The 24044-nt window shown below is 45.7% G+C and overlaps 1 protein-coding gene and 1 non-coding gene across 15 annotated transcripts in view; both read right to left on the minus strand.

Moving 5' to 3' along the window:
• The window catches only part of ENOX1 (ecto-NOX disulfide-thiol exchanger 1), a 680015-nt gene that overhangs the window by 531945 nt on the left and 124026 nt on the right, over positions 1-24044 (minus strand). For 8 of the 14 annotated variants that reach the window (XM_059892198.1, XM_059892199.1, XM_059892197.1 and 5 more), the window contains one exon: positions 10583-10659. The exons of 1 other annotated variant lie outside the window; for it this stretch is intronic. The gene's annotated coding sequence lies outside the window, so the exon portion shown is untranslated. The remainder of the gene's footprint in view (positions 1-10582; positions 10660-24044) is intronic. 5 more of the 14 variants (XM_059892207.1, XM_059892204.1, XM_059892201.1 and 2 more) reach the window with 1 other exon arrangement.
• MIR2285CU (microRNA mir-2285cu) lies at positions 5274-5332 on the minus strand. Its single transcript, NR_162367.1, has one exon. It is a non-coding gene; the product is annotated as a microRNA mir-2285cu (primary transcript).

Raw genomic sequence — 24044 nt, forward strand, 5'->3', positions numbered from 1 at the left:
TATGGTGAAAAAAGTGGAGACAGTAGCAGATTTTATTTATTTTCTTGGGCTCCAAAATCACTGCAGATGGTGATTGCAGCCATTAAATTAAAAGGTGCTTGCTCCTTGGAAGAAAAGCTATGATCAACCTAGACAGAGTATTAAAAAGCAGAGACATTACTTTGCTGACAAAGGTCTGTCTAGTCAAAGCTATGGTTTTTCCAGAAGTCATGTACAGATATGAGAGTTGGGCTATAAAGAAAGCTGAGTGCTGAAGAATTGATGCTTTTGAACTGTTGTGTTTGGAGAAGACTCTTTGGAGTCCCTTGGACTGCAAGGAGATCATACCAGTCAATCCTAAAGGAAATCAGTCCTGAATATTCATTGGAGGGACTGATGCTGAAGCTGAAGCTCCAAAACTTTGGACATCTGATGCAAAGAACTCACTCACTGGAAAAGACCCTGGTGCTGGGAAAGATTGAAGGCAGGAGGAGAAGGGGATGACAGAGGATGAGATGGTTGGATGACATTACCGACTCAATGGACATGAGTTTGAGCAAGCTGTGGGAGTTGATGCTGGACAAGGCAAGCCTGGTGTGCTGCAATCCATGGGGTCACAGAGAGTCAGACACGACTGAGGGACTGAACTGGCTGACTGGCCCTGTCATGATGAGCACTGGTACTATCTTTTAATTGGGAAACTCCTGTCTTTGGTTGGGGAATTCTGTTGAATTAGTCCTTTGATGGTTTTCTGTCCTCTGCTTTCTATATTCTCTCAAGCTGGGTGGTACTATTTTTGGACATTGGACCTCATGGGCCAATCCTATAAATTTCTTGTCTTTTTTTTTTTTCTATATTACTTCGTATTTTTCCTTTTTACTTCACATTCTGAGAAATTTCCTTAACTTTAATCTCCCAAGTCTTACAAATTCTTTTCTGTGTCCCAGCTGTAATATCACACCTTATGTCTCTGAAGACACAAGTGATTTCTTTTTTTAAGATTTCTTCCTTCTTGCAAAGGTTCTGTTTCCTCTAAGTTGCTTTATTTTTCCTGTTTGCGCGTTTTAGTGTCTGTCTCTCATAAGAGAAACTTTTCTTAAATATCTCATGTTCCTTGGCTGTCTGCTGATAATTAAAGAAAGCCAATAGAAACGGTTGTATGGTGGGAAGAGGGGTGGGGTGGAAGGACAGTTGACTTGGGATTCACTTTAGGATTGTTCTAGTTAGGCCTGTCCTTTGGGGAACCCCTGATTCAGCACCCTTGTGTTATATTTTTAGGTCAGAATCCCAGGGAAGTCTCCTGGGGTCTCATGTAGGCAGGTTATCACCCTGTGTCCTCAGGCTAGAGGGCAGGGAGAAGACGGTAACTGTAATTGGTAAATCAATGCAATCACCCTGATTTCAACACTATGTATGGATAATACCACTTTTTACTTTTCCTGACACCTTCCGAATCCCATGGACGGAGGAGCCTGGTAGGCTGCAGTCCATGGGGTCGCTAGGAGTTGGACACGACTGAGCGACTTCCCTTTCACTTTCCACTTTCATGCATTGGAGAAGGAAATGGCAACCCACTCCAGTGTTCCAGTGTTCTTGCCTGGAGAATCCCAGGGATGGAGGAGCCTGGCGGGCTGCCGTCTATGGGGTCGCACAGAGTCGGACACAACTGACGTGACTTAGCATTCCGATGCAGAAGCCTCTATTTTATCATCTCTACAGAAAAAACAAATAAACGAAAAACTCCATTCCTATGTTAGAATGGAAGGGGGGCAGCTACCTGCTTGTGTGAAGTTGGGGAGCAGATCTAAACGTTCATCAATAATCCTGATTTTAGTCCTATCTTCAGGCTCATTTACAAGGGGTTCTTGTTGCTGAAAATTCCTGAGCTTCTGTAGAATCCATCAGTGTAAATTCTTCTTTACACTGTAAATTCTTCTTTACACTTCTTTACACAACGAAGAAGGCTACTTCTTCATTTCTCCTCTGCTCAATAAGCTACCAATCATTCACAGATTCCAAAATGCTATGGTAATTGCCCCATTTCTTTGTTCTTTTAGGTGAGTGATTGTTTTTTCAGATAGATCACTTAAATGTCATTTTAATGGTGTCTTGAAAAGTACCAGAAACTAAAACATGTATCATCTATAATTGGAAACCTATCTCACTCTTCATCTTTCCACATTGACATTGAAATGGGGATTATTCAGCTTTTTAAAAAAAATTTTAAACCGTTCAGACCAACTCCAGTGTTCACATGGAATTTATTGTTGTTCAGTCACTAAGTGGTGTCCAACTCTTTGTGACCCCTTAGACTATAGCCCGCCAGGTTCCTCTGTCCATGGGATTCTCCAGGCAAGAATACTGGAGAGGAAATACTTGCCATTTCCTCCTCCAAGGGATCTTCCCAACCCAAGGATAGAATCCAAGTCTCCTGCTTTGGCAGGTGGATTCTTTACCACTAAGCTACCAGCAAAGCCCTTAGATGAAATAGAAAGCAGGAAAAAGAGCAGCTTGGGAATTTAGGTGAAACTGAACCTAATAATTGTATATTTTTATAAATCAATATGTCATGCTGCTCTAACAATGTATTGGGCATTGTGGGAAATTAAAATATATCCCTATTTCAGAATAGCATCTAAAAATTCTCAAAAAGGTTAAATATTTTAAAATGTCCTTAAATGGATCACGAGCCTTAAAAAAGGTATCTGGAGGGGGAAAAACCACCACACAGAAGAGCTGAATGATAAGAAGCAAAGCCAATGGAGGAAAAAGGACTTAAACTCAGTTTTGAAGAACAAACATCAGAAACATTTCTACTGTACAGTCTGCAAACTGTGTATTAGATACAAAGCGATCAACTGATTGAGAAATAAGATTTATTTAATGCAGACCAAGACTGCTGGGAGAATGGAGAAAAGGCTCTTCTACTTAAAATACAGCTGCTTTAAGTCTTTACTCTTAGCTTTTCACCATTGTGGGTCCTTAAAATGTTGAAATTGTTTTTTAAAATTCCAGTTTAGTTCACAACAAACCTGTGAAAAGAGATACAGTGCCATGTTATACTTTTCAGGGATCTTCAGATTTAAAGTCACACTCCTATAGACATTGAAAACCCCATTATCACTGAAATATGCTCAGTCACTAAGTCCTGCCTGACTCTTTGCAATCCCATGGACTGTAGCCCACCAGGTTCCTCTGTTCATGTGATTTCCCAGGCAAGAATACTGGCGTGGGTTGCCATTTCCTCCTCCAAGCGATCTTCCCCACCCAAGGACTGAAACTACATCTTCTGTGTCTCCTGCCTTGGCAGGCGGATTCTTTACCACTGAGCCACCTGGAAAGCCCAACTTCTGGTAAAACAATTCTGTTACTGTGTGCCTGCAATGCTTTAGTTCCTCATACCATTTATCTCACTGAAATAAACGTTTTCACGACACAGTTCTTGATAACACACAGTTTTAAGGAAGATCACGTTTGCCTTGGCCAGATGGACTCTAATTGGAGGGATATAGATATGAGAAGAAGACTTCCAAGGAGAGCATCCTGCCTGTTTGAAAACGGGATGATGCCCTGCAGAGATCCATGTGCCTTCCATCGGGCCCACGTAGGGCCAGTGGGAGTTGAGTGTGGACAGACAGTGGGAGAAGTCTAAACGCAGAAGCTCTTCAGAGCCACGGGCTGCGGAAGGGTGTAAAGTACAAAGAGCCTGTAACTTGGGAGACAAAGGGGAGACGCAAGCTTTCTGGAGAGGCAGTAATGTCATCAAAGGGATATTTCCCGCGAAATGTAATTTGCTAGTGCTCTACAGGGCAGAAAACTTAGTCACAGGAAACAGGTCAGACCTTAAATAACACAGAGACCCGAGGTCACCAAGACTGGCCTGGAAGGCCAGGCAGCAACGTGAGAGAGAACTCACTGCAGAGGTCAGTGCGATGGAGCCGACTCCACTTACAGCATGACGGACGCAGTCCAGCAAGGAGAAGGGGCGGGACTGAATCAGTACCCACGGAAGGACTTACACTGAAGTTGCGTTTCAAGAAAAATCCGTGGTCTCCTCTGGCTTTTAACTCAAGAAACCTTTCCTGAGTATCTACTATGTGCGAGGCAGACCAGCTTTGCTCATCACTTTGTCCCGTAACCTTATGAGCTGAATGTAAAAAATTCCAGCTAATTGATTTCACAGACTGATTGATGTTCTTCTGTAAGAACAACAGATTGATTTTTTTTATAGACAGCAATACTAATTCTTCCATTATGTTCTTCTCTCTCGGTGCACACAGTCCAATCGACTTTAGGGCCAAGTCAATGTGAAGAGCAGAAGAGAGGCATTAAGAGAAACAAGGTCCATTAGATCCAATATTGCCTCAATTACTTTAATTCCATTATTCCTGTTCATATTACTCCTGTAATCGATATTCCCTTTCGGTTATTCATGTTTACCCTTTTCAAACTCACAAGTAATAGGATTATGCTCTTTTGAGCTCAGTGGCAACAGACTTTCATAAATATATTTCTGCATTTGTGATTATCTCCAGATCTGCGGCGGCGAAGTCTTAAATTGAATCAAGTCTTCCAGGGCCATCTCCTGGAGAGATGCAGAGCTTCTTCTTAATGCAATAGAGGTGCTCTTACCTGTTATGTCATTTGTCATTCACTGTCAAGATGGGGCCTATACGGCTTCATGGCTTTCTAAGTCTCTTCTTCGCGCGTCCCAGCCTTAGGGTGGATAAACTAGCTTTCAGAGTGGACGTTCCAGCTTTTTGTCTAATGTAACCCTCCTCCCTTTGCTGACAATCATTCTGCCCTGAGAGAGGTCATCTGGATCCTACTTTAACCACTGCTTCTCCCAGATGGCAAGTAATCAATCCCTCGGTTCCACCTCTGTAGCAGCCTTACAAATTACGGGAACTCTGTCTTCCCTCCACTCTTCACACACATCAATGCGCGTTCACTGTTTGCAAGAAGCTGTGCTTTGAGCACAAACAGGACATGTAATAAGTACATGGCCCTTTCCCTAAGCACCTGCCAGCCCTTCCCAGGGTGTTAATGAACTGAGTCGTGACATCACAGAGGCAGGTGTCAACCCGTGTTGAAAGTTCCCCTGGAATGAAGAAAAGGTAAATTATGAATGGAGAAAAGTTTTCATAGAGGAGATGAATTTAAGTGAGGTCCTGAAGGATGGTGGCGGGGGACGTTCTGAAGATGGAGCTTGAATGGGAAAGAATAAACTGTGGGTGAGAATCCAAAGTAGGCGAATGTAGCCAGGACTGACTTACAGAGTGAATACTGGGGTGGCCAAAAGGTTCGTCTGGGTATTTCCTGAGACGGTACAAAAAACCCAAACGAACGTTTTGGCCAACCTAGTCAGGGCACTGAGGTCATCAAGCACCGGCTTAGGAAGGCCTGACTTCCTCTTAGCAGCAGCGAGGCGGGGAAGTGTGGCAGAGGGTGAGCCTGCTGGCACCAGCAGCCTCGCTGCTGTGGGCAGAATGGAGGCAAGTACAGGCTGCAGACCTGAGATGAGAGGAGGGCTCACAGTGTGCAACACAGCTCCTGGGGGCCATGGTCCTCTCTGCTCTGTTTATTAAACACTGAGAGCAATGACGATGTCATGCTTATTTAATAATATGCCAGGCCCTGTGCTGCTGCTACTGCTGCTGCTAAGTCGCTTCAGTCGTGTCCGACTCTGTGCGACCCGTGCTTGTCATCTTGAAACCATCATCTCATTTCCTACTCACAGTGGCCTGGGGAGACGGGGCTGCTCCCACCCTCCCGCGGAGCCTCAGCCAGCTCGCGCTCCAGCAGCATTAGCCACGCAGCGAGGACCACGCGCCGCACCCTGCCCGCCCCCACCACGCCCCTCCCTGCCCTCCCCCTCGCCGCACCCCAGCTCCCCCACGCCTCACCCTGCCCCGCCTCACGCCACACCCCTCCCCCCCCACACCGCACCCCTCCCCCCCCACACCCCTCCCCCCCACCGCACCCCTCCCCCACACACCGCACCCCTCCCCCCCACACACCGCACCCCTCCCCCCCACACCGCACCCCTGCCCCGCACGCGGCCCTGCGGAGCCGCCTCCCATCTCCACCCCCTCCCCCCACCCCTGCCTCCTTTCGGACTTTCTCTCCACCACACTGGTCCCTCTGGCACGGTTCTCTTTCTTCCAACCTCCACTCAGATTCAGACCTTCTCCGTAAAGCATTTCCTGAGGCCCCCCAAGCCAGCTCCACTGCTCTTTTTCCTGTGTGTGAGGAGCCCACAGCCCAGAGCGCCAGCAGAGCAGCCATCTCTGCATGATCGTCTCCCACCTAGATTGTAACCCTCTTCCTGTGACCCCCCTCCAGGGACACTTTTGGCACGCGTGAGAAGGACAATATTTGCCTGAATGAACAAATGAAGAAACGGAAGGGTCCTATGAACACACAATAGAAGAGGGAACGAAAAACTTAGGAAAAGGTGGTCTTGGACGCAAAGGGGAAAGGAAAGCAAAAATATGAAAGAATTATAGAAAATTTGACAAAGCTTCCTGAGAGCTAAATGTCGGGGGAGCAAGTGATGGAGGGGCATGCCAAGCTTCTGAGCTCTGCGCCAGAAGCCCTCCACTCCTCTCCATGACTTTTTTATTATCAGCTTAAAAGCACTGAGTATTAATGCACGGATTTAAAAGAAACAAAAAAGGAACTGTCAGGAGACAGAGGCAGAAAAAGAAGCCAAGGAGAACAAACACTAAGATTTGTATCTTAACTTACCCATGTGCAAACATCTTCGGAGAAAGTCTGATAGAATCTTGATTCAAAGCACAAGTTCTTTAATTAAAATACTTCACATGTATCATAAATACACTCTAAAATTTCAGAGGTCTTTAAAAAAACTACTGTTAATTACTAACAACAAAAAAAATAAAATAATTTCCCCTTTGTTTAAAGATCCGAGTTTCATAATGACTATGTGTATTATTATCAGTTCCACGAAACGCATATATCTGAATTTTCAGAAATCTCAGATTACTGAAATTAGAGTATAAAATGCAAATAGAGGAAAATACTTAGCAATAGTAAATTAGTTTCTAGTTTTCAAGGCACTTAAGGTTTTATTTCTGGTGTATTTCTCTTTAATGGTAGAGAAGTGTTAGGTACACACAAAATAACCTAGTTATTAAAGTAAGATTTATTATAACAAAAATTATACCAATGCATAATTTAGGCACTCAGTTCAGTTCCTCAGTCGTGTCCGACTCTGTGACCCCATGAATCGCAGCACACCAGGCCTCCCTGTCCATCACCAACTCCCAGAGTTCACTCAAACTCATGTCCATCAAGTTGGTGATGCCATCCAGACATCTCATCCTCTGTCATCCCCTTCTCCTCCTGCCCCCAATCCCTCCCAGTATCAGGGTCTTTTCAAATGAGTCAACTCTTCGCATGAGGTGGCCAAAGTACTGGAGTTTCAGCTTCACATCAGTCCTTCCAATGAACACCCAGGACTGATCTCCTTTAGGATGGACTGGTTGGATCTCCTTGCAGTCCAAGGGACTCTCAAGAGTCTTCTCCAACACCACAGTTCAAAAGCATCAATTCTTCTGCATTCAGCTTTCTTCACAGTCCAACTCTCATATCCATACATGACCACAGGAAAACCATAGCCTTGACTAGACGGACCTTTGTTGGCAAAGTAATGTCTCTGCTTTTGAATATGCTATCTAGTTGGTCATAACTTTCCTTCCAAGGAGTAAGCGTCTTTTAATTTCATGGCTGCAGTCACCATTTGCAGTGATTTGGGAGCTCCCCAAAATAAAGTCTGACACTGTTTCCACTGTTTCCCCATCTATTTCCCATGAAGTGATGGGACCAGATGCCACTAAGCAAGCTGTTTGCTTAGTGGTAAAGAATCTGCCTTCAATGCAGGAGACACGGGATCGATCCTTGGGTCTAGAACATCCCCTGGAGAAGGAAATGGCAACTCACTCTAGTACTCTTGCTTGGGAAATCCCATGGACAGAGGAGCATGGTGGGCTACAGTCTATGGGGTCACAAAAGAGTTGGACACGACTTAGCGACTAAACAACAAACAGTTTAATGATCAAGATGCAATTGCTCATTGAACCTGACACATCACTATCAAAGAGTTCTTCCACCATTACTCTGATATGATCATTGTGTGACCAAAATCAATTGTTTTAATTTATGCCTGTTGACATTCTCACATACCAAATGAGGAGATTCACATAGTAAGTTACAGAAGGCTTGTAATAGAGAGTACTATGCACTTTGATAAAATGGAAAAGAAAGTAAACACAGGAGGCATGAAGATGAAGTTATACAACCATATACGGTGGCATTTGCTGGAACTCTGCCTGCAAGCATCGCATACCCTGTAAATATGTTATGTAATTTAGCAATTTCCTTAGGACTAGTGTCAACATAAAAATGCGAAAATGACTTATTTTCATTTTCACTTTCTCCTGCCTGTCATCATCTTATAAATCCAGTGCTATCTGGACCAACGCTATTATTTGGCCATAGGACAGCCTCCGTGGGGTTGAGAAGCCTGGAAGTCAATTACCCCAGCCTGCCTGCTGTGCAGCCTTGGGGAAGTCAAGCTGGAACCCCGTGGTCCACAGGACTAGCCCAGGGGCTGACATCAATTCACAGGATCCCTAAAGATGTCTGCTTCACTCCTCGGACCAGGTTCCCATGGCCTTGGACTTCACTCAGCAGGAGGTTTCCTTTGGGGACAGAAAGGTAAACTGTTCTGTAAGACTTTCTTTCCTGGAAGTCACAGTAGACACATCCAGAAAGCTCCACCCTTGCAGGAAATAAGGGTTCTCTAAATAAACATCTCTGAGAAATGTATCCTTTAACTGCTATCTGGAGACCAGCATCCTCATAATGTTATCAAATCTAAACACACAAAAGGCTGCAGCTAATAGTCTGAGCCGAGGAAGCACAGAGAAGAGAGAAGACACAACAGGGGCAGGTCTGTTTCAGGAGCGCGTTTAGAGATGAGAGCTCTGGAACAGAATGTTAAATTTAATAAGTGCAAAGTGATACAGCTGGAAAGAAAGAACAGCCCAGTAAGTATGATTTAAATGGTATTGAGTTAGCTGGAAAGATACGTTGATGTTCTGATAAAGGTAGTGTGTAAACTGGCAGCTCAGCCTGAGATGCGACCGAGAAAGCAGGCCGGGCTCATGCAGAGTGCTACCTTTTAGAAATTGTCTACTTGCTCTTACTTTTAAAGGGACAACTCTTATCCCATTTAGGATGTTGTTGAACTTGGACTCGCCCCAAAGTTAGAGCTTGTTGAGGACAACGGAGTAGAAGTCCTGTCCACTCCTGGTCACTGAGCTTTACTTTTGCCAACTGAATTTGACGATGGTCATTACGGTCTCTGCCATTCGCTCATTCAACCAATATTAAGCAACAAGCTTGGTTCTAGTTTCTTCAGGGCAAACCAAAATGAATGAATTTGCCTTTCCTTAGACAATGTTATGGGTTGAATTTATGTATCCCCAAAAGATATGAAAGTCTTAATTAAATGTGGCCTCATTTAGACATAGAATCTATGCAGATGGTTAAATTACGAGAGAAGTCATTAAAGGCGTCTCTAATTCAATATGATAGGTGTCTTTAGAAGGGGGGAAATTTGAACATGGAGATAGACAATTCAAAGACACAGCAAGAAGATGGCCATTCATAGGCCAGGGAACACCTGAGATACCAGAAGCTGGGACAGGCAAGGACCACATTCTCCCTTACAACTTCCAGAAGGAACGAAGCCTGCTGACACTTTGATTTCAGATTTCTGGCTTCCAGATGACAAGTGTCTGTTGTTTGAGCCATCCAGCCCTTGTTACTTCGTTACAGCTGCCAGAGAAAATGAATACAGACTGAGTTACGAAAGAGTGATACCAATGACAAAATTGCCATGGTCAACAGAACTCCTGTGGGGTCTATTCACAGATAGTTAATGGGGCCGCGTTCCGTACTGGACCAGAGGTTACTACCATCGACATCAGTTCCACAAAGGCCACCAAAGAATAAAGATGGTTTATATCCTACACAGAGATTGACCCAATGGGAACTGTTTAATCCTCTAAAAAGATGATCAGAAAGGAAGAAGCAATAAAGGTTAATGGAAAATTAATCCTGGTGACCTATTTGGGCAAATCAAAGTTGTGGGACATACATGTATTTAAAAGGAAAATGCAAAGACACTCTATAGAAGGGCAACTTCAGATAAGGGGACAGAGATAAGACTTTAATTAGAAGAGTCTTTGGTGTTCACCCATTTACATCAATGTTGAAAAGATAAAAGCCTTCTGATAAGGTAATAAAGATGAACAATCATAAGAAGTCTATGTTAACTCTGTAGAAGATGGAGAGAGATTTCTGGTGACCAGTCCTGTTTTGTCCCTGGTTGTAGGGACTCTGAGATGCTTCCAAAATGTGCATTAATTCAGTGAGACCACCCATGACTGGCCCTCTGCACGCTGGTTATCAGTGAGTAGAACACACACAAGAGAATGATGTAAACTGAATGTTGTCTCAAACAGTGACAGGCAACCTGCCGCTGGCCATGCCCGTGGCCTGTGGGACTCACCACTCCTTCACCTGCTCATGATGAGCACGTTCTCCTCCAGGGATTATAAAGATGGCATCATACTGGCTGCGGATGACCTGGAAAATAAAGGCCACCTTGTTAGAGAAGACTTCCAACTTCGAACTCAGAGATCTGTTGGAACACATGTAAGCAGAGGCGAGGTTTCTCTTGCAAAATTCAAGCTGAACATTGCCTCTTCCTACTTGCTGCCATTCTAACTGACTATCCTTGGAGAACTTCTCTGCTTGGTCACAATCAATAAATGTGAAGGTCTCATAAACACAGCCCTTGAACTGCTGATCTTCCAAAGAATATTTCTGCTTTAAAGTCATCCCTATTGCTAAAGTAGCTACACCAGGGCCAGGGCCTCCCAAATCTGGAAAAGCCTAAATAAATAAAGCTGTATATTAAAAGGAGTACAACCTAGAGGATCATTTGAAAGCAGTTTTGGGGGCTGATCAGTCTAGGGTTTCTCTGTTTAAGTGTGGGAAAGATTTCTCATAAATTTGCAAGCTGAAATAGGAGTTAGATACTTATAAGTTTCCCCCTAGGAAGTCTGCTGTTCTGCAGACTATAAACATGCATCTAGGTATTTGCATAGAATAAATCCCAACTTTATTTACTAGAACCATTTTTAAAATCCTGTTACTCAAGTCGGGTCTACCGACCAGCAACCTCAGCATCCCCAGGGAATGTGAAATGCTCAAAACTCCTGAAACAGAATCAGCATTTTCACAAGATCCTCACGTTAAGTCCTATGCATACTCATGTCTGAGAAGCATGGCTCTGAAGTGCCTCATGCATATGGCCTGCAATTACGAGACTCACAAGAAACAGGCTGCCAGAAACTTCAAGACCATCCTCTGGTGTCCAGGAGTGAATGGACTCATAATCCATTAATTATAGTTGAATAAACTCCCCAGAAGCTCCTTACTGCTGGCTAAATCAACTTTTCCTTTTCAGAACAGATAGGCTAATGGTACACATACGTAAAAGCATAGCTCATTCTAGAAGAATTTGCTTTTATACTCATAAGACAACCACCATAGCCATTCATGTTAGTGCCAATGCAGGAGATGCGGGTTCCATCCCTGGGTTGTGAAGATCCCTTGGAGAAGGAAGTGGCAACCCACTCCAGTATTCTTGTCTGGAGAATCCTATGGACAGAGGAGCCTGGCGGGCTACAGGCCATGGGGTTCCAAAGAATCGAACGTGACTTCGTGACTAAACAACAACAATAATAACCAGCATGGGCAAAGAGTCCAGAATGTGCAGAAGGATAGGAATTACAATAGGAATGGGAGCTCTAATCAGGAAGGGTCAGGACCAGAAGCCAGGGTGTAGAGGAAGACAGGGGTGCTCACTTTAGAGAGAACCTGCCCAGACCTGGAACATCGTGAAGGCTTCCTGCCCACCTTCAGGCACAGTGAGTGTGGCGCTGGATTAGGGCAAGTCCCCAGCCCAGCAACGAACAAGTCAACTACCTTACTTAGAGAAAAATATTGGTTTGGGACCGTATAGATTGTTTTTCCCAACCGCTTTGAATATTTGTATGCATGAGCTCTAAATGCAGGAACCCTCAGGAAGAGTTTTTCCCTTTCAACTCTCCTACCTGTACACAAGGAAGGATGGCAGACATCAAATGCAAGCAGCCCTGACTCAGAAGTCTGCCCAACACCGCGAGGTGGCAGGGAAAACAGAGCCGGGTCTCCATGTCGGCTCTCTGATCACACAGAGTGTCAATGCAATCGCAACCAGCGACACGGGGGGCCATAAACAGAATGGCACTGAAGTTAACACGAAAGTCAGGGAACTGTCTGCTGGGAGGGACCCTGGCTGTTTGCCAGGTGCACTGCTGGGAGCAACTGAAGGCTCTTAGGGAGACCACCATGTACACACCTTTCTCTGTGCCTGGCTCCTCTCTCCGCATTTAAATCGTTCTCATTCTGTCTCCTTCCCCCTGGCTTCCGCTTCCTCTGACTCATTCTCCTTCTCTCTTACCACCTCCAAGTGCCCTCCCACCTCTCATCTCACTCTCTTTTCCCCCTTTTCAATCTGCCTGCTTTCTCACCCCCTCCTGCTAAGAGATGAAGGAGATGAGGAAGAGAAGCGAGGATGACGGAGCATCTTTATCCCTTGCCCACCTTGACCTTGCTTCCCTTTTCTCTGCTAACATTCCCACACTTCTTTTCCCTCTTCTTTCTTCGTTTGTTTTAATTGGAATCTAATTGCTTTACAATATCGCATTCTGTTGTATAACAACATGAATCTGCTATATGCATGCACGTGTCTCCCCACTCTGGGACCTCACTCCCCACTCCCCCCATCCTCCCCATCTCGGTCATCACAGAGCTTCAGGCTGAGCTCCCTGTGCTGCAGAGCAGCTACAGCTGGCTCTCTCTTGTACGCTACTGCACACACGGTAGTGTACACATGTCCACGGGCCTCTCCCAGTTTGTCCCACCCTCCCCCCCACCTGTGTCCACACGTCCATTCGCCACGTCTGCATCTCCAATGCTGCCCTGCAAACAGACTCATCAGTACCATCTTTCTAGACTCCACATATATGCATTCCTATACGATATCTGCCTTTCTCTTTCTGACTTGTTTCACTCGGTATGACAGGCGCTAGGTTCATCCACATCTCTGCAGATTTTTTTGTCTTTCCCCTCTGCCGTGTTATCTCTTTTCCTAGCGTTGAACCTGTCATGAGTGTGCGCCCAGGCATCCCAGGCATAGAGCTTGGAAGTAACAGCACGATGGCTGGACTCCTCTGCTGTCGCGTCATCACACTTGAAGTCCGCACGTTCTCCCAACCAGCTGCCAGATCAACAGTTGAGAAAGGAAAAAAAAAAACCCACACTTTAAAAATGCAGTAAGCTAGCATTTTCTTAGCAGTCTTTAAAATGTCGAACAATGCTGAACTATTCAGCTGCTGTGCTCAAAGGGTACAGAGACGTAAAATATACCCGGTAAAAGGGTTTCATTCTACCACTGGTTTTTCCTAAGGACACTCCCTTCAACCTGCCATGACTCCAACCCTTTCCCTAGTGTCGCCTGACCCCTCTCTGTGCCGATCCCCCAAACCTTCCAGGAATGACTGAAACCTGCCTTGTCACAGGCTGGAGTTCCCAGAGTGCTTCCCGACAAAGACACAGCGCAGCAGACAAAAAGGCTCCGTGAACACCCCGTCAGGAAGCCTTACCAGTTACAGCTTAAAAAATATATGAGGATTATTATAATACAGAAATTGTCTGGTAGCACCACTTCCTGCATGAAATGCACTCAGGGAGTACTCCGCAGAGTAGGCTGTGATACGGTAATCTCACACGTACTCTCTGAATTGCAGAAAAGCCATTTGGTTTCCTTTATATATTTCACTCTTATTTTCACCCCTGTGAACCCTCAGCAAAGCTCCAGACAACTCTGCTCAGTTCACCCTTTTGTTTCAGAGAGCAGACGTAGTATGTGCCCCTGGCATAGAGTATATGCTGCCCAAATATCTGAGGAATGAGTTAATTAACCGAAGAATCAACTGATCAATCAATATCAGCCCAAGACACGACACAATTAAGCAGCCGGAGGGAAACACTATGGCACACGGGTGTACTTTGAAAATCTACCCCGGGCTTTTTCCATTGGCCCTAATCATAAAGTCAGCCTAGCGCAGTGGGTGTAACTCACCTCCAAGAAGTCAAAGGGGCAGAGGGACTGACTACGGAGGGATAGAGTGGTCAGATGTGACAACTGCCATTCTAACAGCAAATGGGCAGATAGAAAAACTCTATAGAACTGACAAAAGTTCTCAAAAGAAAAAAAAAATAATAATAACGTAGCCCAGGATAAATGAGTCAAGCCCTCCATGTATCCCTGCATGATGCTGTGCCCCTGCTCTATAATCAGTGATGCTCTCATCACACTTTCTCATGCCTTCAACAGTGTCTGAGTCAGGCTAGCAGTGAGGACCTGGCCATTGGTCACCAAGATTTCCTAGGCGAGTCAAGAAGGCTCCAGAATGGATTCACTCTGCAGACCAGGAAAGGCATTGCAATCCTATCATAGAGAAGGCGAAGAGAGACATGACAGATTGAACTAGGTCTAAACTAGTCCAAAACGTCCCACCTCTCTGGATTCACGTGAGAATTCAGGGGCCAGGTCAGCTGGCCCCCAAAATAGGAAGTCACTGCATATCAACCAACAAGAGTTACAGAAGAGCCAGCCTATCGGCAGTGTTTTTCTTATATCTGGCTCTGACTCTCTCAGTGTATTTCATTACAAATAATCAACACTCTTCCCAAAGTCAGCATGCACTTTCTTCATGTTCAAAAATCGCAAGTGGTTCTTTTGAACACTAGCAGCATTCAGTTCAGTTCAGTTGCTCAGTCGTGTCTGACTCTCTGCGACCGCATGGACTGCAGCACACCAGGCTTCCCTGTCCATCACCAACTCCCAGAGCTTGCTCAAACTTATGTCCATCGAGTTGGTGATGCCATCCAACTATCTCATCCTCTGTTGTCCCCTTCTCTTCCTGCCTTCAATCTTTCCCAGCCTCAGGGTCTTTTCCAAGGAGTCAATTCTTCACATCAGGTGGCCAAAGTATTGGAATTTCAGCTTCAGCATCAGTTCTTCCAATGAATATTCAGGACTAATTTCTTTTAGGATTGACTAGTTTGATCTCCTTGCTGTCCAAGGGCCTCTCAAGAGTCCTCTCCAGCATCACAGTTCAAAAGCATCAATTCTTCAGCGCTCAGCTTTCTTTATAGTCCAACTCTCACATCCATACATGACTACTGGAAAAACCAAAGGTTTGACTAGACAGACCTTTGTTGGCAAAGTAATGTCTCTGCTTTTTAATATTCTGTCTAGGTTGGTCATACCATTAGCAGCATTAACACCATTAAAGTGATTGAGCTGAGATGGTCACCTCTCCAGAAACCCATCCAATTATCCCTAGAAAGAGCCTCCTATATTAACTTTCAACTCCACTGCCCCTCCGACCTGAAACAGTTTTAACAAATGCCCTGCATTCTGAAAAGAAGATGTGACCGCGTAAGGAAGAAACTTTGACAACTCTAGCTAGAATGAATGTATTTTCATTTACATCTGACCCAGAGTAAAGTACCTCAATGACCCATCAATAGAAAAAAGAAGAAAATATCTTAAAATAATCCCTGCTGCTGCTGCTGCTAAGTCGCTTCAGTTGTGTCCGACTCCGTGCGACCCCATAGACGGCAGCCCACCAGGCTCCCCCGTCCCTGGGATTCTCCAGGCAAGAACACTGGAGTGGGTTGCCATTTCCTTCTCCAATGCATGAAAGTGAAAAGTGAAAAGTGAAGTCGCTCAGTCGTGTCCGACTCTTAGCAACCCCATGGACTTCAGCCTACCAAGCTCCTCCGTCTATGGGATTTTCCAGACAAGAGTACTGGAGTGGGGCGCCATTGCCTTCTCCAAAATAATCCCTAGATATGATATATATCACTACATCTGCATATCATGAGACCTAGATTTGTTACCATTCAACAAAGAGTGCTTTCTAATAGTAAGGAACTGAGAAAAAGACACCATGATTTAACGCTTTCTCCTCCTAAATGTAATTTTGAGGTTTCAAGCAATATAGTTTCCTACCTATATAAAGCCCATAGCTCTACAATTTCAGTATCAACTATACATTACTGTAAATATTTTGAGGAAAAAATAATAGTTGTATTTGCCATCTGCATCCACTCCCTAAAGGTGTGCGAGTGCGTGTATCCTAAGTCGCTTCAGTCGTGTCCAGCTCTTTGCGACCTCATGGACTGTAGCTCTCCAGGTTCCTCTGTCCATGGGGATTCTCCAGGCAAGAAGACTGGAGTGAGTTGCCATGCCCTCCTCCAGTGGATCTTCCCGACCCAGGGATCAAACCCAGTCTTTCATGTCTTCTGCACTGGCAGGTGGGTTCTTTACCACTAGTGCCATGTGGGAAGCCTTCCCCCTAAAGGTTTACTGCAATGTTTTGCGCTGGGCCCTTAAGGATGGCAAAGGGAGGGGGCATGAATCTATGATCGCCCACAGCCAGTTCTCAGTGCAGTCTCCCCTTCTGATTAACAGCATTTCTTTTCCAGATCAACTCCCTGTTCAGTTGACCAGCATCTCAACATGTGTGCATTTCTTCTAATCTCACCTCAATAAGCTACTGCTTGTGGGAGGATAAAAACCCACTTCCTTCCACATTTGTGGGCCTGTGTGTATTTGAGTGTTCATCTCTCATATGATTTCCAAGTTAGAACTCTAGATCAAGTAGACAAAATAATACATATGCAAAAAGAACTACAGCATGAAGACAGATCAAGGAAGGGGGAACCCTGCCCATCACTTCTACTACATCTTTGAAAGATATAATTCAGCTAACCCCCTCCCAGTCCCAAGATCCCTTGAACAGCAAGGAGATCCAACCAGTTCATCCTAAAGGAAATTAGTCCTGAATATTCATTGGAAGGACTGAAGCTGAAACTCCAATACTTTGGCCACCTGATGAGAAGAACTGACTCACTAGAAAAAACCCTGATGCTGGGAAAGATTGAAGAGGGAAGAGAACAGGATGACAGAAGATGAGATGGCTGGATGGCTTCACTGACTCAATGGATATGACTTTGAACAAGCTCCGGGAGTTGGTGATGGACAGGGAAGCCTGGCTTGCTGCAGTCCATGGGGTTGCAAAGAGTCAGACACGACTGAGTGACTGAACTGAACTGAACTGAGTCTCTAGATCCTGCCAAGCCCTCCATTAAACAGATCTTCCTGAGGGAGGGTTGGGTGAACACCACTGTAAGAGATGACCACATATTTCCATAGTTTACGAGGATAAAGCAATTACAGCTTCAGTCATTCATGAATAAAGCCTCTTTAACATTTTAATGAGAACATTAAACTCAGCTGCACTTGGTTTGGCCTCCCTAGAAAGTCTGTTAGCCTTGGAGAAAGTTTCTTTAGGAAGCGGTAATGAAATTGCAGGTTCTCTGTTCCACCGCCCCCAGCCCCGAGGGAAGCCTGGGCTACGAACACTGGCTGCACAGTGACTCTCCTGAAAGAGCTCACATATTCTGATAAGGCTACAGTTTGGCGAATGAGAGAAGGCATCTGGAGAAATACCTTCTCCTCTGCAGCATCCGTGCGCTTGTGTGTGCTCACTCATTTTATATCTGACTTGTCCCCTAATTCGCTTTTTATGTTATACACAGCTTGGAGTACAATGTGCGACTCAATAAATGTTCAATCATACTTTTCTGCTATTCTCCCTTAATCATTTTTCTACCGCCTCTGTGCTCCTTTGCGATGTGACTGATTCCCACTAAGGCTCCCAACTGCCGCTTGCCTGGAGGCCCATTAAATTCGGCAGACATCCGAGAGAGCTTCAGGTGCAAAAGGTGAACGAGAAATAACTCTCAGACTCAGGGGCTTAACACGAATGTCTGCCTCTTCCTCCAAAAAAACCTGGAGCCGTGCAAATGAAAGAGTGTGTCACCTCAAAGACCAACTACGGGGGAGGAGTGAAGCTAACGGGGGCTCATGTATGCGGGTCGCTGATGCCTTCAATCCTTCCAACATTTACTGAGCATCTTCTATGCGCTGGCCTGTTCTAGATACTCAGCTGCAGCCAGAAGTAAGGCAGACAAGACCTCCACTCCCACAAAACTTGAGATCCTGTGGGAGAGACAGGCAGTAAACAAGAAAAGAAAATGTCAGAGGGTAACAAGTGCTAGGAAGAACATACAGAGGGTGATGTGACACGAGAGGCTAGTTAAGTAGGGTGGACAGGAAAAGGCAAGCAGAGTGAAAAGCTATAGCAAAAGACGCGAGGGAATCTTAAAGGCATAGCACTAAGTGAAAGAAGCTAATCTGAAAAGGCTACCCACTGTATGATTCCAACTATATGACATTCTAGAAAAGGCAAAACTAGAATGGAGACAATAAAAAGATCAGTGGTTGCTGGGCATGAGAAGAGGGTGAGATAAACAGGAGGCACTCAGAGGATTATTAGGGCAGTGAAACTTCTGTATGATACTACTGCGTTGGCCATTAGGTTCATTTGGGTTTTTTCCATAAGATGTAATGGAAAAACCCTAATGAAGTTTTTGGCCAACCAAGTATACAATGGTAGACACGCGTCATCATCCATTTTTCAAAATCCATAGAATGAATGTGCGACACCAAGAGTGAACCTGAAGGTTAACTACAGACCTTGGGTGATGGTCACATGTCAATGGAGGCTCATCAGCTGTAATAAATGTATCGCTCTGGTAGGGGGTGTCCGTAGTGGGAAGGACCGTATAATGTGGGCGGGAGATATATGAGAATGCTCTGTACTTCCTCCTCGATTTTGCTGTAACCTAAGACTGCTCTAAAAAGATAAAACCTATGGTTTAAAGAATCCTTTGGGATTTTCCTGGTGGTCCAGTGGCTAAGACTCTGTGCTCCCCATGCTGGGGGCCCAGGTTTGATTCCTAGTCAGGGAACTAGATACCGGGTGCCACAACTAAGACCAGGAGTAGAAAAATAAGTAAATAAAAATTTAAAAATATTAAAATAAATATAAATTTCAAAATCGTTACAATAAGCAAGCGTGGGGTGTTGAAGAATGAAAAGGGGTAAAGCTTCGCTAGAGCACAGTAAACCAGGCAGGAAGAAGGAGGCCACCAAGGAAGCCAAGGAGGTCATGGTTAGAAGTGTGGATTTCATTCTAGAAGCATCAGGAGCCACTGGCTAGTCTGAAGCCGGCCCTGTCATCAGGTGCTTTCTGTTTCTGAAAAATCACTCGGGCTCCCATGTGGAAGATGGATGGGTGACAGCGAGGAATCAACAGAGGCTGATGAGAGTGGTCAAGGGCGGCAGCGGTAGCAGGGGGTGGATCGGAAATATGCTTTGAAAGAAGAACTGGCAGAATCGGTGACGGATATACTGGAAACGGGAGGTGAGGGAGAAAGAGAAACCAGAGATGATTTCTGAATGGGAGGAGCGCCCATTCACAGAGATGGGGAAGACCCTTGGGAAACTACCTATGAAGACCACAGAAGGAGCATGTGAAGCCCAGATGAAGAACTGGGGCTTCAGGCTCACCGAGGGAACTCCAGGTCAACTTGCTTGACCTCTGCCGTAATGTGAAGGGCAGATGTGTGTGTGCGTGTGATACCGCACTCACAGATTTGGATATATGCAAACATGCATCGTGCTTAAGAGACGGGCTTTGCAATTCAAAGCAAATCTGAAATCGTTTCAACAATTGAGATAAAGCGTAGGAGTTGTGTTACTGTTGTTGTTTTTTCCATTAGCGTGCAAGGCAGCTGAGGACAATTGAGGTGAAGCGTCTTGGCGGCAGTCACATAGCCAGGGATCAGCAGAGCTCACACTAGGAACCAGGTCTCCTTGAAGGAATTCACACCACCTGTCACACTCTCTGTAGATCATCCGGAATATGCAGGGCGCCCACGAGCCCCGCTCTCCATGTGGGAACACACTCCCGGGGTGAAGGAAGGGTGGGGGTGTCGTGGTCCTTTCCTTTAGCTCATCCTGTCTGGACGCTATTGAAACCATCGCTACGGCAAGGCTGACAAACTACAGAAAATCAATACCATGCAAGCCGACCTCTCAGAGAGCAAATTAAATATTCAAGTGCAACGTGACGCCGATTTTTCAACAGAGGTTTTAATTATGAACACGCCCTGCAGAAACCTCCTTGGGGTGCCACACACGGAGCGTCCTCAGAAACTAAAGAAGCTGGCCTGATACCACCTCTCCAGGACTTCCTCCCCTGTGTCTTGGGTTTCCCCAAGAACACCAGAAGCACTGAACACATTTGAGAAAGAGGAAAAAGTGAAGCACTGGCAGGTTGGGGTTTTTTGCAGTTATCATTTAAAGGAGGAAAATTCAACTAGATGGAATCACCCTAAAATCATTCTGATCATATCTGAAGAAGATGGGGGGCAGGCCTGGGAGGGCTGGGCACGCTCTCTCATCTGCATACCACCTCACAGGAGTTCAAAACAGTCTCTGCTGGGCCTCTTTCCTGTTGGTCCAGTGGACAAGACTTCGCCTTCCAATGTAGAGTGTCAAAGTTCACTCCCTGGCTGGGGAGCTGAGATCCCACATGCCTGGTGCCAGAAACTAAAACATAAGACAGAAGCAATATTGTAGCAAATTCAATGTTTGCTCAGTCACTTCGGTCCTATCTGACTCTTTGCGACCCCATGGACCATAGCCTTCCAGGCTCCTCTGTCCATGAGATTTCCCAGGCAAGAATACTGGAGTGGGTTGCCATGCCCTCCTCCAGGGGATCATCCTGACCCAGGGATTGAACCCGCGTCTCCTGTGTCTCCTGCACTGCAGGCAGATTCCTTACCGCTGAGCCACCAGGAAAGCCCAACATATTCAAATAAAGACTTTAAAATTGGTTCACATTAACAACAACAACAACAAAAGACTGTGCTTCCACTGCAGGGGGCACAGGTCCAATCTTTGGCTGGAGAACTAAGATGCCATGTGGGGTGCAGCCAAAATAAAAATGTCTCTCCTTTTTCCATCTACTGGGCTGTCCATCATCCACCAGGCTCCCTTGAAGCTGTGAGGTCTCCCACCTCGCTGTTTTGAAGTCCGAAAGGGAAATGGTGAGGGGCGTCTGCTTCTGTGTTTCTTGCTGTGAGTTGCACACTCCCTGCTCTTACTGAATGTGGCTTGTTTGTGTCTTGTTGATTTGCAGGCTTCCTCTCCACGGCTTCTGTCTACTAATGTGTTTCCGAAGGACCCCTGCATGGTAGGCAAAGCCCTGCTAACAGACAACAGGGCCACTGTGAATGGGCACACCCTAGCCAGACTGAGAACACGCAGAGAAGGAGATTTGGGGGAAAGCAGTTTGAGATGCTTGGTCAGCAACGTCCTGTCCTCCAAGCTGGAGATTTAGAAATTCATCTGTCAGGGTTAAAACCACATGGCACAATGGGATTCCCTCCCCCTTCAATACCGGCTTTCTTTCCAAAGCTTTCACGAAGGCACATAGGACCGACAGGCTCTCCGCACACACCAAAGGAGGGTGGACACTCGCTCTATTGTTAAACAGATGCTCAGGCGGCTCCCTGTCTGAAACTCCCCGCTGGTTCCCACCACGGCTCCATTCCCATCAAGTTCCTCCACCGGGCCCCATCAGGCTGTGAACCCCTCTCTGCCCTGCAGAACCCTTTGTCCTGCCTGAAAGTGAAAGTGTTAGTCGCTCAGTCATGTCCAACTTTTTGCAACCCCATGGACTGCAGCCCGCCAGGCTCCTTTGTCCATGGGATTCTCCAGGCAAGGAGACTGGAGTGGGTAGCCATTCCCTTCTTCACAGGACTGTCCCGACCCAGGGATTGAACCCGAGTCTCCAACATTGCAGGCAGATTCTTTATCATCTGAGGGGACAGATCCTAGGACGGATTCTTCACCATCCAGGGAATGCCTGGACACGTCATTTTCTTAACTCCATTTTCTCATATCAGTGAAGTTTTCTTGCCTTTTTTTTTTTTTTTGATGCTGTGGTGATTGAGATTTGCAAAGAGAGTTCAGAAAAGACAGATGGCGAGAGTGAAGGCAAACTGGGGATAATTCAGAGTGGACTCAATTCAGACGGTCTGAGCCTAGGAAAAGCCCAAGCTGGTGGTCAAGATGGGCTGATGGGGGGAGGCCTGGGGAGCAGACGGGGACACAAGTAGGAATGACTGAAAACAAGTGGGTGAGATACCAGGGGTGGCATTCAAGACAGTGGGCTTTCGACACCCCTGTGGGACACCTTAGAGGCAACTTTGGAGGCTAGAAGCAGAAGGCTACAGGAGGCCAGGGGTCCCTGACACAGGAGACGGCGAGGAACACAGTACGTAATAAGGCAAATGCTCATGCTCATCTTCCTAAGAGTCAAAGCAACCTCCCTCAACAGCTCTATTTCATGTCTTTCTGTCACAGCTTGAGCCTGATGCCAAATGCTCTTTTATCCTCATAAGACACCTGAGACCCGGCCTGCCAATTATCAGAGTGATGATCCTATCTCTACACAATTAGACGCTACAGCTTTTCTGCCGATCACTTCTCACATCTATTATGTCATTTAATTCTCACCGCACTAGGTGACATGCATGTTTGCATGCTCAGTCATGTCCAACTCTGCGACCCCATGGACTGTGGCCAGCCAGGCTCCTCTGTCCACGGGATTTTCCAGGCAAGAATACTGAAGTGGGTTGCCATGCACTAACCCAGGGGATGGTCCCCACCCAGGGATCAAACCCATGTCTCCTGTGTCCATTGCATTGGCAGGGGGATTCTTTACCACTGAGCCACCTGAGAAGCACCACGTGACATGAGCACTATTAAATCAATGAATCCAGGTTGAAAGAGATTTAAAATTGTGCCCATTTCCACCCCAAGTGAAAGAGCCTTCTCTCAAACCCAGGTCTTGTGACTTGAGATCCTATGCTTTCTAGAAGATGCTGTTACTATATTTCTTGTTCTTTACCTCTATGTGCTGTAAATTTTACTCATCTAGGTTTGGCTGGGCTTTCCCAATAGCTCATGGGTAAAGAAGGTGCCTGCAATACAGCACACACGGGAGATGCAGGTTCGAGCCCAGAAGATCTCTGGAGAAGGGAATGGCAACCCACTCCAGTATTCTTGCCTGGAGAATTCCATGGACAGAGGGGTCTGGCAGGCTACAGTCCATGTGGTCACAAAGAGTCAGACATGACTGACTAAACACAGGCTTCACTACTTCAGAATTTCTGAGGCAATAACCATCATCAAGTGATACCCCACTTACTTGGAATCCAGGAGATGCTATGACAAATATGCACCCAATTTCATACAGGGTGCCAAAGGGGGAAGCTACCAGTCTAAAGGAGGAGAAAAACAAAGCTTGCTTTTGCTTAGTCATGAGGCCTTAGAGCACCGATTTCATACCACTATGCAATTAAAAAATTAATTTGCTAACTACAAGTGATCTGTTTTGTGGCTAAGCAATATTTTTAATTAAAAAATATCCCCCCAAATATGAGAAATATGATCTGAAAGTAATAATACTGGGTCTACGATGGTGGACGCATGCTCAGTTGCTCAATTGTGTTCGATGCTTCAAAACCCCATGGATTGTATAGCCCACCAGGCTCCTCTGTCCATGATATTTCCCAGACAAGAATACTGGAGTGGGTTGCCATTTCCACCCCCAGGGTATCTTCCCAAATCAGGGATCAAACCCTGGTCTCCTGCATTAGCAGACAGATTCTTTATCACTGACCTACCTGGGAAGCCCCCACTGAGTCTAGAGGCTAAAATCAAAACCATCCCAGTCATACAGTTTTGTCGAGTAATTTTACTATTTATTACATTACCCTGTAGTTCAAATTTCTATCAATTCATATCTGCGTCTCCTTAAAGAGTTTGGTATTTTAAAGCTGATCTCCAAATATCTGTTGAATGG

This window comes from Bos taurus, chromosome 12, assembly GCF_002263795.3.
Source record: "Bos taurus isolate L1 Dominette 01449 registration number 42190680 breed Hereford chromosome 12, ARS-UCD2.0, whole genome shotgun sequence".
Lineage (NCBI taxonomy): Eukaryota > Metazoa > Chordata > Mammalia > Artiodactyla > Bovidae > Bos > Bos taurus.